This window comes from Ceratotherium simum, chromosome 35 (assembly GCF_057802395.1).
Source record: "Ceratotherium simum simum isolate JZ-2026a chromosome 35, ASM5780239v1, whole genome shotgun sequence".
NCBI lineage: Eukaryota > Metazoa > Chordata > Mammalia > Perissodactyla > Rhinocerotidae > Ceratotherium > Ceratotherium simum.
The window spans coordinates 31,681,985-31,696,340 of NC_141934.1; the positions used below are offsets into that span (position 1 = coordinate 31,681,985).

The 14,356-nt window shown below is 57.4% G+C and overlaps 1 long non-coding RNA gene across 1 annotated transcript; it reads right to left on the bottom strand.

The window, feature by feature from the left end:
- Positions 1 to 713: 713 nt before the first annotated feature.
- Positions 714 to 3,288, bottom strand: LOC147912497 (uncharacterized). Its single transcript, XR_015549871.1, has 3 exons — positions 3,081 to 3,288; positions 1,301 to 1,376; positions 714 to 1,158 (listed from the first exon to the last, which is right to left on the bottom strand). It is a non-coding gene; the product is annotated as an uncharacterized LOC147912497 (long non-coding RNA).
- Positions 3,289 to 14,356: the final 11,068 nt, after the last annotated feature.

The following is a 14,356-nucleotide window of genomic DNA, read 5'->3' on the forward strand; positions in this document are numbered from 1 at the left end:
CTGAAAGGGGAGGGGATTCTGTGGGACTTTGGAGAGTGACTGAGTCGGGGGACATGGACGATGCTCTCCATGATGACCAGGCTCACGAGGGTCCAGTGTGGGATTCACCCACAGTCAACCCAGCTGGAGAGAGGGTGCACGTCCACAGATCACCCCGATGCAGACTGTATTTTCCAAAGATGGCGGCAACAACATACCCACCTCACAAGCCTTGACATAAACCCTCTCCTACCACGAGGTGAGGTCTGGGCTCCTCCCGTGAACATGGGGAAGCAGCACTCCATAGCTGAACCCAGGAAGACGATGCAACTTCTGCCTTGTTCTCTTGAAATGCTCACCCATGGAGCCTGGTCACCACGCCTCCAGGAAGAGGAGAGACCATGTGGAGAGGCCAACAGCAGCTGCTCCGGCCTAGCCTCCCTGAGGTCCCAGCTGACAGCCAGCATTAACAACCAGACATACAAGGGAGCCCTTGGATGGCCGCAGCCCCAGCCACTGAGTCCCATCCAGCTGAGGCCACATGGGGCAGAGCCCTGGCCAAGGGGCAGAATCATGAACACAATAAACGTGGTCATTCTTTTGAGCCACTCAGTTCTGGAGTGGCTGGATATGTGTTAATAGATGATTGGAACCTCCTCTCCACAACCTCACCCACAGTGGATTAAAAAAGCCAGAGATTCGTTCTAAGGGACAGAAAAAAGAGGAAGCGTGTATCAGGATTAACTCGAGATGTTTATCACAGAAAATCCAAACAAGTGGCTTAAACAAGTGAGGCTTTATCTTTCTCCTAAGTGAAAGAGGTCTGGAGGTAGGCCATCTGAGGTCCGCACAGCAGCTGGAGACGTCTTGTGTCCCGGGTTCCTGCTCTTTCTGTTCCCTCAACCTTAGCATGTGGCTTCCATCCTCAAGTTTGCCTGTGATCCAAGATGGCTGCCAGAGCTCTAGCCATCATGTCTGTATTCCAGGCAGGAAGAAAGAGGAAGAGGGAAGGACAAGAGGACATCTCTCCTAGTTGAGTCAGCTACCTTTAAAGAACGCCTTTGGAAGTCACACTCAATGGCTCAAGGACTTCTACGTGGGCCACCGCCATCTCTGAGGAAAGCTGGGAAATGTGGTCTTTCAGCCAGGTACATTGCAGACCTGAAAAGAATCTGGGATCTGTTCATAAGGAAAAAGAGGAAAATGTGTACTCAGTGGACAAGTCTTTTCCACAGGGGCTGTGTAAAGGCTGCTTCTCCACACACCCGCTCCGTCTCTGCTCCTCCCCTCTCCACTCTGCTCTGCACCCCAAGAAGCTGACCTCTGTGTTACACAGCAAAGGGATCCCTTGCCTTCTGGGTTGGTTGGATTTGGCCAAAGGGAGGCATGACGGGAGACTGAAAGGCAAGAGAAGAGTGGGGTTGTGCTGTTGATTCCATGGCTTATTCTTTGCCAGGTGAGAGCATGTCCACATTCCCCCATGAAGGTGACTGCTCCTGTGAGGGGCCCTCTCCTGAAGCTGTATCCAGATTCTGGTAAATGATTCCCCCTTACCCCTTCAAGCATAGGGGTGATAACAGCTCACCACTATAGTGAGCCCTGAGATGCTGCCCATCCCTGTCGGTGCCCTGTAATCCATCCCACACATTTGTTACCCCATCTGAGGGTACCGTGTTTCCTGCCAGCTCCCTGACTGATCCAAGGACTGCCATTAGATATTATCTCACCATCTTCATCATCACCATCACCACCATCACCATCACCTTCACCGTCATCACCACCATCATCACCTTCACCATGACCATCATCATCACCACCATCATCACCATCACCATCATCACCACCACCATCACCATCATTATCATCATCATCACCATCACCATCTTCATCATCACCACCATCATCACCATCACCACCACCACCATCATCATCCCCATCATCACCACCACCACTATCGTCAGCCCTATTTCACAGCTGAGGAAGCCCAGCCACAGTGAGCTAAGTGATTGCCACATGATAAAGCAATTAAATTGCTCCAAAGCTCACAAAATTCCCTTTTCCCCAGGGTTCTCCTGGGCCAAGATGAGCAGTGGTGACCCCAGGCTGACCAAGCCTCATTTGGCCAGTGGAAGGGAGGAAAGGAAGGGGCTCCAGTAATATCATCAGGGCATAATCCTCTCTCTCTCTCTCTCTCTCTCTCTCTCTCTCTCTCTCTCTCTCTCGTCTGTCTCTCTGCTTCCTCTCCCTCTCCTGTTCCCCCTCCTTCCCCTCTCCCTCCCCCCTTCTCTCTTCTCCTCAGCCCTGTTTGTCCCAGGGTTGGCTCCATTCTCAGCCAGGATCTCCCCCAGCTGACCCCCAGCAGCTCCCGCCACCCATATCCCACCTGTCTGCTGCCCAGGTGGCCTCTCCCGTCAGCCCCACGCAGAGCCCCAGGGCCTGACTATAATTGGTGCCAGACTGTGGGCTTTCGTCCAGCGGCAATCACAGCCTCAGAGATAGGAGCGGTGCCTCCAGGTCTGGGGCAGGAGCCAGTCAGCAGAGCTGGGCAGAGGGCGTGTGGCCCCCGAGGACATGTAGGTCCAGAGGGCAGAGGTGGTCCTAGATGGAGACACTGGGGCTGTTAGCAGACGACTGGACAGATGCGGCCAGGGAAATGCAACGGAAGTCCACTGCACTTGGGACCAGACAGGACAGCATTGTGCCCCCAGGACGGGGTAGGGGCTTTGACAAAGAGTTGCTAACAAGAGTCCAAATTGCCTCTGGTTGAGCACTGCATGGCTCCACCACTGGTGAGCCGTGTGACCCTGGGTGAGTAACTTACCCACTCTGTACCTGTTTCCCATCTGTAAAATGGGGATAATAACAGGCCCACATGGCAGGCACATGTGTGCATGAAATGAGCGATGTGTGCATAACGCTCAGAACATGGCTGTGCCTCTAAGTTCTTATCACTACAGCAGAAGCTTCCTTCTTCCAAGGAGAAAAATCCACATGGGACGATCTGAGGCAACTCACAGGCCTCAGACACTTCTGACCCCCCAGAAAGGACTGGAAAGACTGTCCCCAGCTGGGGCCGCCGCTGGTAGGGATGATCAAAGCACCTTATCAACAGCCGCCCTGGAGAGGTGACGATGGTCTCAGGCAGGCGGCGTCCAAGACTAATTGCCTCTTTCACGCCTAATTAGATTTTGTTGTAAAGAGATAAAGGCTGTTACTTTGTATCAGCGGCATCTTTTTCTGCAGGATTGAGTTCCTGAAAAGGGGGAACTGTTGACAGCGAGACAGGGAAATGGAGGGAAAGAGCTGGCAGTTAATGGACTTTGGAATAAAATCCTGACAGACTCAGATTGATTCTGCAGCCTGAGAAAATTGAGTGCAGGCGGAATTAGATTTATGCACTGTTAAATGTAACTGCCTCCTGGCATCTATACCCAAAGCTGTTAAAATGGTAATCTTTAGAGATGCATGGAAATTGTGTGTTAACAGACCAATGAACCATCCCGGGAGCAGGCTCCTTCCCTGGGAGGTAAACAGGAGGCGGCATCATTATTATTGATGTTATAAACAAGGCACACTGTGGGCGTAATTTCATCAGAGCATCTGGAAGGACGAGCCATCTCCAGGCTCCAGGCAATTTCCCCCTGTGTGGTCACTTGCCATCTCTAGGGGCTCCTGACAAGGGCTCCAGTGGTCAGTCTTGGGCAGTGGCTGGGCTGTGGAGTGGGGGGTGGAGGACTCAATTCTCTTCGCTCATCAGCCTGGGGCCAGGACGTGCCCAGGAGGGGACGCAGCCCGGCCCCAGCTAGGGCCGGGTCCCTGGTCCCCAAGCCCTGCAGGCCCGGGCGGGGCTGTGCTTCCCCCCAGCCTCACCTAACACATCACACGGCGCCCATCGTCCTTCTTTCAGTCCTTCTTTCATCGTCCGAGGGACCTAGCGGTGAGCCCACAGAGCCTCAGCCCTGTGCCCACCCCTGGAGCTAGGAGTGGAGGGACAGACCCCTATGCTGTCTGGGGGAGTGTGTCGGTCAGGCTGGAACAGGCCACGCTGTGTAACAAGCAACCCCACACCAGTGGTTGAACACATCAAGGGCGCGCCTCTCACTCACGCTGTGTCCATTGCAGGTCAGTGGGGATTTTGCTCTTTGTAATCCCTTGGGGGCAGGGAACCCAGGCTGACACACGCTTCCACCAAAACTAGAAAGAGGAAACGCCGTCAACTCACCTTTATAGGCTCAAGTTTCTTTGCCAAAGCAGGTCACAGGCAGCCTGATTTCAAGGAGCAGGAAGCATAGGCCTCCCACAGGTCTGGAAGGGAGGCGAGCGATCTGTGAGCAGCTCCCACGACCTCTGTGGTCTGCCCTCCAGACCCGTTAATTCTGCTCACTCTCCCTCTTGTCTCCGCAAGCAAGAGGACCCCAAATTCCAGCCCCATAAAGCCAGGACCTCTGAGTGACACCCAGGGGGTCTGTACCAGGTCCACATGGGGCACCTCTGCCTCTGAAGACCCACCAACTAAAAAGATAAATCGTTTCCTCCCACAGGCTCCGTGTCCAATGGGCAGCGGAACAGAGACAGGACAACCTCAGTAAATGGGGGAAGAGGGGAGATGCAGCAGCTGCTGGCCTGTAGAAGATGGGATCCTCTGGGTGACATCCTGAGCCCCACCCCACCCCGCAATGGTGCGTGTTTCTTCCCCACGCCCAGATTCGGATCCTGCCCGGCGCAGCCCAGTGTGCGTTGTCCTCCAAGGCCCCTGGCTCTGCCCTCGGAGAACTTTCTGACTTTCCTGTTGTCCTCTTGGACAATACAAAATGGGAATTGGGGAAAATGCCTCCTTGGGACGGGAGTTTTCTCAGCCGTTCTCTGGTCGCAGGCAGTTAGGGGTCAACCTATACATTATCTCTCCGTCTGAGCCACCTGTCTTGTCATCACGACTGTTAGAACCTCAGCAGGCTGCTCGCTTCCGACTCTGGTCGCTCTGGTGCTGACAGCCACACCCATGGCTCCTGTACCAACACCCTGTCCACCACTGGCCACATCTCCCCACCCCACCACGTCCAAGTGGGAATCCCACACCTGCTCAGATCTGCACCTGAGAGGCCTGTAACCAGGGGGGATTTTGACTCTGTGCCTCTAATCTGACCCCTGTCAAGTCTGCATTTTAATCAAGCTTAATTTGGGGTCTGAAAATTCAGTCCTCTTTTCCAGCCCTGTGGGAGCAGAATATTCTGGAATCTCTCTTTTCGCTTTCATTCCTGCTTCAGGCTGGGCGATTCTCGTCTGAGTTTGATTCTTTCTTACAATCTTGCCAAATGCAGCCGACAGCTATTCCCACATCCCGCTCACATCCTATTTTTTAGCCTCTTTCCCAAGAGCTGCAGTTTCGTTAGGTTCATGATCTGATTTCCAAGTCACTCCAGTCTGGCCCTACCAAGTCTCTCACACTGTGTGACCCGGAGCTTTCTGCCCGGCTCCACTACTGAAGCCACGTAGTCAGGGTGTCCATTTCCTGGTCAGCACCGTTTCTAGGTGTCGTTTTCTGTTAGTCGGGGCTGGTTGGGTTCTGCTCTGGCGTTTGTGTGGAGTGGGACGGGGAGACACTAGGTGGCTGTGAGCAGAGAAGGGATGCGACAATCACTCTGCAGCTGGAAGAGAGTAGAGGGTAGGTGTGTGTAGTAGTTATCCTTCACTGCATAACAAATGACCCCCAAACTTAGCAGCTTAAAACAACTCAAGTTCATGAATCTGACATGGCTTAGCTGAGTCCTCCGGCTTGGGGTCTGTCACAGGCTGCAGTCAGGTGTCTGCCAGGGCTGAGGTCTCACCCGAAGGCTCCACCGGGGAAGGATGTGCTTCCAAGCTCACAAGTAGGCTTCTTGGTAGAAATCAATGCTTTGAGGGCCTCAGCTCCCCACTGGCTTCCAGCTGGAGGCCGTCCTCAGTCCCTTGTTATGTGGGCCTCTCCACAGGGCACACTCAACGTGGCAGCAGGCTTCATGAGACCGAGGAAGCAAGAGCAAGAAAGGGGGAGTGAGATGGAAGCTGGAGTCTTTATAACCTAAGAATGACATCCCCTCACTTTTGCCATTTTCTATTCGTCAGAGGCAAGTCACAGGCCTCGCCCACACTCTAGGGGTGGGGTTCACGTGAGGGTGTGACCACCAGCAGGTGGGGATCATGGAGCATCTGGAGGTTGCCCCCACAGAGGGCAGGAGTAGAGCTGGGAGAGCAGTTGCTGCCTACTGCACCAGTCCAGGCCTGAGATGGCAGCAGTGTGGAGCAGAGTAGAGGAGGTGAGAAGCAGCTGGATCTGCTACTTTTTGAAGGTGCTAAAAATAGGATCTTTAGGCTGTGAGACCAAGAGGTGTCTCATTTTTCAGCCTGAAGATGGGGTGCCTTGACCTGAGATGAGACAGGCCAGGCCCCACATTGGATGGGGGTCCCTCCCATGCCCTGGGACCCTCCTCCCAGCAGAAGAGAGAGGTAAGGAGAACGTGTGGGAAACCCCAAGACCCAGAGGCCCTGAGAGCAGACACCCACCCCTGCCCCCGCTCTGATCCCCCACCCTTGACTACAAGCGGCCTCTGCCCCCATGGTCAGGTTTCCCGTCACTAAACGAGTTAATCGCTGTGGGAAAGGGGAGCCGCAAGGCCTCGGAGGCACCGCCCGAGTCCCTACATGAGCCAACCCTCCTGCTTAATCCAAGTTAAGACAGAAGGCGGCAGAGGCCCTTGATCAGCTTTTCAGGTCGCAGACGACGTCCCCCCCCCCACCCCCGCCTCCAGCGGTTGCCCAGGGCAACGGCGCGACGATTGGATTACCCGGACTGGATTACCCGCTGGATCCCCCGCACACGTCCGGCCGCTCCGCCTGGGGCCCAGAACGGATTAGGGGCTGTGCGGGGAGTGTATGAACGCGAGGAAGAATTTATGTGGGAAAAAACGCAGACCGAGGGCAGGAATTCAGCTCTGCTGGTTTCGGCTCCCTCTTGTAACTTTCGGTTCAAAATATTCCCTGAACGATGGTCTCTGACGTGGCTCCTGCCAGCACAGGGGACACACAGGACCTCCCGGGAAGGCGGGATTCCGAGGGAACTGATCTCTGTCCGCCCGGGAGGAAGTGTAAGGCAGGCCTCTGGAGGCAGAAAATAATCAACAATCCTCCACGTAAGCCCTCCTCTCTGAGGACCGTCCCCAGGAAGGAACCTCTCAGAACAACCAGGGCCACCACCCCGCTCCCTAACCACAGGGCCTTCTGTTCTCTGCTGCCTCAGGGCCTTTGCAGTCGCCAGTGCCTTCCCGCCTCCCCATTTCACAAGCCTGGTCTTCCTCCTCAGGTCTCAGCTCACTTGTCACCTCCTCAGGGTGCCTCCCTGGATCCCATCTGTCCCGTCACTCCATAGCGCATCTCAGGGTGTTGTTACCTCCTGAAGTTAACTTGTAGTGAGTCTCCTTGCCCAGTGCCCGACTCCCTCCCCAGAATGGAAGTCCCAGAGGTTCCTGGGCTTCCTGTCACATCCTCCCTGTATCCCAGAGAGAGAGTGAATGAATGAGTGCGTGAATGAATGAATGCATGCATGTGTGGATGGGAGGACACGTGGGGTCAGGACAGCAGGAGGCTGAGGGGCAGGGAAACTGCCCGGGTCCCTTGGCCAGAAGTGGGCGTGGTCCCAGCGCCAGGTCAGGCCCTGGGGATGGAGCCGAGGGCGGGCAGTGCCTTAGAGGCCAGGGACGCGTCGCACGCAGCCAAAACGGCCAAGGCTGTGCGCGCCAGTTCGTGGACACAAGCCCAGTACCCCCTCCGCTTGGCCGGCCTACACCCCGCCCAGCCCTGCTCTCTGTCCTGCAGGCAAGCCAGCCGGGTGACCCCTGCACCCAGGGTGGAGAGTCCGCCCGGCGCCCACGGTGGGGATGAGCTGCTTGGAGGGGCGGGGCCCTCACTGGGGCTCTGGTGGATTTGAGAGGAAGCCGCAGGCACGGCAGCTGCTCAGAGGCATCCGCGTCAGCGGGACTGTCTCTGTGTTTTCAGCAGAGGGTCTGGGCACCTGTGGGCCGTGGTCCAGAGGCTCCTGCCGTTCTTCAGTCTCTGAATTCTTCCCGACAGCTCCTGGATGACAATGCCCAGGATAGGATGAAGCGGAAGGTGAGGGAGGATGGGGATGGGGCGTCTGGGTCAGGCTAAGCCTTGTGCCTCGTGAGACGCCCCCAAGAGTAGGGCTTGGGGCGGGACCACGGCGAGTCTGCATCCCGGCCTGGAGGAGCCGCAGGTGTGCTGGAGACCCTGGGTGAGTCTGGACCAGGTGCCAGAATTTCCCTGTGCTTGGGGCAGTGACCACCAGGTGGCAGTGTGGGAACATCCAGCCCCTGAGCCCTAGCTGGGCCAGAACAGACTGCGCGACGCAGGTCCCCTCCCCTCCTGGGCAGGTGGGCGTGAGTCGTTAGCAGACCTCCCACACTAGACCTGGGGCAAGACATGCTGAAGGACCTGTATTCCTGGGCCTGGCACCCAGCATGCCTGCACACACCAGAGTGCACACCTGAGCACACCTGCACACATGCCTGAGCACACCTGCCACTCTCCTCATCGCAACCCCACTGTCCACACTGTGGGCTCCGCCACTGTCTCCCTGTGTGACTGAACAAGTGACCTAACCTCTCGGTGCCTTGATTTCCACATTTGTAAGAGAGATAACAGCACACCTCCTCAGAGCTGCTGTGAGGATGAGATGAGATAACACGTGAAGACCCTGGGAGGATGCCCAGCCCCTCGTAGGGGCCATTGAAGGGCTGCTCCCATTGTTATTCTGCCCCCCACACCTGAAGTTCACAGCCATGCCCAGGGTGCACAGCCTGAGGACAGCCACGCCTCTGCCACGTCACCTGTAGTTCTCCAGCCGTGGTATCCTCCCAAGCAGGCCACCAGAGCTGAGACCACGTGAGGTGGCGAAGAGGCACGTCTAGAAAGGGGTTGCAAGGCAGGTGAAGAGCCAGCTGTGATGCGATAGGGAGGGGTGGGGACTGTGGCGGGTCAGCACAGGGCCCCAGGGGAGGAGGCAGAAGCGCCCACGCAGCTCCAGCTGCTGTTCCCTGCAGGCTGTGGACCAGCCTGGCCGCCTCTTCTGGATTTCCAGAGAAGCTGGAAGCCTGGATCTGGGGTGAAGATCTCATTTTTAGAAATATCTTTCTGGCCCAACGAAACGTGGCCTGAGAGGAGTGTGGCATCGGTGTCTGAGTCCAGGAGGGAGTGTATCCACGTCGGCACTGACCACACAGCGGACAGAGGGCTGCCTTCCAACGGCCTGCACTGGCTTTCTTCACGCGTCTAAAGGAGACATCGCCCCGGCGAGGCAGCTGTAGGATGATGACGAAGTGAAAGTCAAGCCTCTGCCGCCCATCGGGGCCCAGACACACTCGGTGCTCAATTCATGTTTGCAAGCATGGGCTCTGGGTCCAGGAGGCCTGGGTTTGAAGCTCGCCTCAAGTCCCAGATTGTAGGCAGATTGTACCAAAAATGGCCAACCCAGCATTTTTTAGTCCCACATGCACTTCCAAACCTTGCCACAGCCCCCGCCACCATGAGCTGGAGCCTCAGCCCCTCCCTTGAGCCGTGTCCCTGGCCAGGAAGCTTGGCCACTCTAGTGGAGGCCGCCCCAGAGGCCCCGTCACTGCTGGTGGCCCCCGGCCTCTGCTTCCTGGGTTGACTGGGAGCCTTGGCATTTGCAGCCCCTCAGTCGCCACCTGCGTTTCCAGAACCAGCAGCTCAGGGGACACCTCCCCGCCCACCGGGGAGACGTTGCCAAGTGGGGCCCAGAGCGGGGCTGGGCTGCAGCTGTGTCAGGGCCTTTTCTTCCAGAGCACGGCCTCCCAGCCTTACTTCCTCCCCCGCCGCAGGGAGTTTTGCCAAAGGCATTAACCACAGAGCCCAGCCTCACCCCCACCCCCACGTCCCCAGAACAGAGCCGGGTTGTTCACTCTGTGCCGAGACAGAGGCCCCACAGGAGCAGGGGCCAGGCCCTCACATGTGCGCAGACCTGAATGCCCGGGCTGGTCTGTGCATACACAGGAGTGCTACATGTACACACAAGGGGACACAGCACGTGGGCCCGTGTGAACAGTGTGTGCAAGGAGGTGCATGCGTGCCTGCTTGTGCACATGGGCGTACATATGTGCCTGTGAGTTCACACGTGTGTGCGTCTGCTTATGGACACACAGAGTCCCCTGTGGCACGTGCATCTGCTCCTGTTCGTGCATGTGGACTGGAGTCAAGCATATAAGTCTGAATGTGAATCCAGGCACCCACGTGTTTAATGCATGTCTGGAAACACGTGTGTGCCTCTGTGTCTGGGAATGTGTCTGGGTCTGCAGCTATGCCTGGGTGGGCGTCAGTGTGTGTGTGTGTACATGTGTGCAAGGGTGTTTGCATGTGCTGTGTGTACACACATGCGTATGTGCGCACCTGTGCATGTATGAGTGTGTGAGTGTTGTGTGTGTGTGCGTGCTCATGTCTACCTTGGCGGTGTTTCCATGTTTGATGTACATGTGCAGATCTGTGTGCGCCCTCCCTCCATATACGCACGTGTGCTTGTGGCGTGTGCAGGGAGGGGAAGCATTATCTGAGTGGGGAGCCAGAAGAGGATGCGCCTGCCTGGGGCGGGTCTTCCAGGGTTGGAGGCTGTCCTGTGTTGCCATGGGAAGGGTGGCCTCTGGGAGTGGCCGGGCACAGCCTCTCCTCTCCTGCTTGCTCCCAGAAGTCCCAGGCTCGACACTGCCAACCCAGGGCAGCCGCTTCTCCAGTGGGTGTGCGGGTCGGGGTGGGGACGTGACCCCACCTGCACTGCGACCACCAGAGGCCAGCCACAAGGCCTGCTGGGAACTCGTGGGTCCCCTGCAGAGGTCTCCCTCACCTCCCAGGCTTCTGTCTCTCGGCAGAAGCTCAGGCTGGAGGAGGAGCAAAGTGCAGAAAAGGGAGGGAAAGAAAACCCTACAGAGAAATGAGCATGAGCATGTGTGTGTGCGCACACGTGTGTGCGTGCGTGCACATGTGTGTGTGAGAACAACTCCAAAGGTCTTCCTGCCCGCCGGTGACCCTGCATCCCTGCCAGCCCAGCCTGCCTCCTCAGGGCCCGGTGTCCGCGCCAGCCCTGGGGTGGAGGTGACAGCAGCCATGTCCCTCCCAGACCCTCCCCATCACCAGTTCCTCTTTGGAGGAATTCGATGTCCTGATGCTGATACGGCAGGGATGGGTTTGCGGTGATCAGTAACAGTGATTCCCCAGTTTTGCATGCCCAGAGCTGCAGCCGCGGCCTGCGGAGGGGCCGGTGGGAGCCAGGGGATCAGCGTCCCGCTAGGCTGGTGGGCAGAGTCAGAGACGCTGCTGATGCAAAACAAAACCAGAGGGCTCGGGTCACAGAAAACAACAAAGGTGAGCTGTTGGCATCTGAGTGCTGCCTCCTGATCGCTCGTGATTACCGAGCTCGGCGGTGGTGGTCAGTGGTCGTGGGTCCCAGGCCAGGCGGCAGCTCCCTGAGTCTGAGGGCAACCGGCCCTCGAATGGTAGGCGTCAGACGGGACTTCTGGAGGACTGGAGATCCTGGGGCCCCTCCATCGCCCTCTTTCCAGGCAATGACCCTGATCCTCCCAGAGGCAGGTGGACCCATCGCAGGGCTGGAGTTCACCATTGCTTTCTGAGTAAATCCAGTAAATGCATCCCAGATTCTCCCTGCAGAGCTCTAGGCTCCATGGGGATCCTGGGATGGTCCTTCCTGGGGTGGGGAGGGCTGTGGCCGGTCAACATGGGACCCGCCTGACTGTCCAATCCGTTCTTGGTCTTTGGCCACCTTGCTGTGCGGGAAACGCCTTTACGGCTGCGTCTCCCAGGCTCCCTGTCCTCTGGCGTCTGTGCAGGCTGGCCAGCCGTGGTGCCCAGTTCCCACTGGACTCAGGCCCTGTCCCTTCCTGCTCTTGCCACTCTCTAGATGTCTCAGCATCCGTCAACCCTGCCCACACGTCTGTAAATCATCTGTTTATAAGGTTTCTTCATTTGAACTCTGTCTCCTGCTGGTAGCCTGAATGACACGGGCAGAACCCTCGTTCCAAAGACAGCCGTGAGCATAGACAATCGAGAGCCAAGGATGAGGGATTTTCACGTGAGTCCTTTTCCTAAAAACCAAGCAGACATCGCCGCACCTCGCCACCACCGTCACCCACGCCCGCACCATCACCACCACCCCATGCGGCAGCACCGCCATCACCACACGGAAACCAACACCTGCCACCACCATCCCTCCCCGAGCCGCCCCATCAACATTAGCATCTGGTACACGGACCCCAGCCTGGGGCCAGGACGCAGGTCCCACCCTCAGGGAACTTACCCTCTGGTGATTGCGGTCGGATAACAAACAAACCAACAGCAAAGCTCGGGTCTGTGGGCGGCTGCGTGGTGGGTGGGGCCCCTTGTTCAAAACATGGGGGAAAGTGCCATTAAAGGCACTAAAAGTGAAGCTGTTCTTTCTTGCAAAGTCTCTCTCTCGCTACTCATCATAGTGTTTTTCATTTGCATTGCATTTTCATTGACATTTAATGTCATTCTAACTAAATAAAAAATTTAAACTATTAGCATGAATTTCTTGCCATTCCTTTTATATTCTGTGACTGTATATTCACCTTCATGCACTACGCAGTTCTACCTGCACACACAGAGCGTGTGATTCACATGCAGCATCAGCAACACTACGGGATTTGTGTTGAGTGGCTCGTCCCAGAAGGTGCCTGACATCGGCCAGAAGCAAACACGGACTAGACCAGGGAGTTGGAAGAGGGAAAGACCCCAAAGCCGGGAGGCCGTCCAGGGTGCTGTAACAGAGAGTGCAGCCAGGCCCGCTGGTCAGAGAGCGTCCGTCACAGTTCCCGGGAGGAGGTGCTCACGGGCCACGCAGGGCCATCAGGGCAGCACTGGGCGGTCAGGAGGCAGAGGGAGTAGAGACGTGGGTCAGAGCCTCTGTCGTGGTTTCCTGACCATCACCAGGTCCCCCTCCTGATGGTCTGACGGCCGAACATGTCTGGGGAGTTAACCAGGCGTCTCCCCTTCCCACAGGCCCATACCCCAACCCACAGCAGACGGGTGACCCCCACGGAACTTAACTTCCTCACTGAGACATATGCGATTCTGGATCGGGGACGGCCACCCCCGCCCATGATACACTGCAGGGGTGCGTTCCCAGCCCTGCCCCTGACCCCTCTGCCCACGCCAGGCCCCCATGTGAGGGGAGGCCGACAGGGGTCTGGAACTCCAGGGAGGGACGTGCCTCTGTTGCATGCTCCTCCGTCCCATCAGACTCCACTCACAAAACAAACTCAAAGACAAATTCATTAAAAATTTCAAGACAGTGACCCCAGAGATTAACCTGCACCGTGTCCCCTGCAGGGAGGGGGCTGGGCGTGCTGGGAGGACACTCCGGCGAGGCCAGCCTTGGGCGCTTTGATCGAAGGAGGCCAGGGAGAGAGCTGAGCGTCCCCCTGGACTGAAGGGCTTCCAGGCCCCAGGTGGGAGCGTGGCTCCGCTGAGCAACAGGCAGGAGGCCAGTGTGGCCAAGTGAATGGGGGAAAGGGATGAGCTCAGAGAGGACGCGGGGAGGGTGGGGTCGGCTGTGGACAGCCAGCAGGTTAAGGACGTCTAGGCGGAGAGAAAAGCAAACTGAACAATGGCCAGAGGGGAGCAGGGTCGCGGGGAGTTGTTTGTGTGAGTGGAGGATCCCTGGGAAGAGACGAGCGGACAGTGCGGGAAAGGGGGCGCTGCTGGCGTGAGCCCAGGGCCAGTGCCAGGGGAGGAGACCGCCCCGAGCAGCAGCGGCCTCACAGGAGCTGGCGCTGTCCCTCGGCGCAAACCAGGAAGCGGCAGGTGCAGGGCTGCGACAGTCGTCTTCCGCCTGCTGCTGCCCTGGTGACACAAGAGGCAGGGTCTGAGGTGAGTGGCGATGGTGGGGTGGGGGCCTCTGATGTTGGGGAAGGGAGCAGAGCCGCGCAGGATCATCCAGGAGCGGCAGAGAACGGTCGGGGTGTACGGCAGGACAGACGGGCTTCTGGGAGAGCTCCCGTGGGGTCCGTGGGCATGAGCTTAAGTGAGACTGGCCAGCACTTTGTTCCTATTTTCCCTCAGCCTGCTTCAGCCCAGTGACGCAGACAGCAGGCTGAGGGCTGGATTTCACCAGAATTACAGATTTTCAGCAAAGCCTGCTGAGGGGAGTTGGGACACACACAGGAGCACCCTAAATTATGAGCTGAGATTAACCTGATGAGGAGAACATAGGGACGGGAGGGGGACAGTTAGCAGGTGGGGAGTCGATCAACCGCAGTTCCCCGGGGCCAGAGGGCTGTAACTG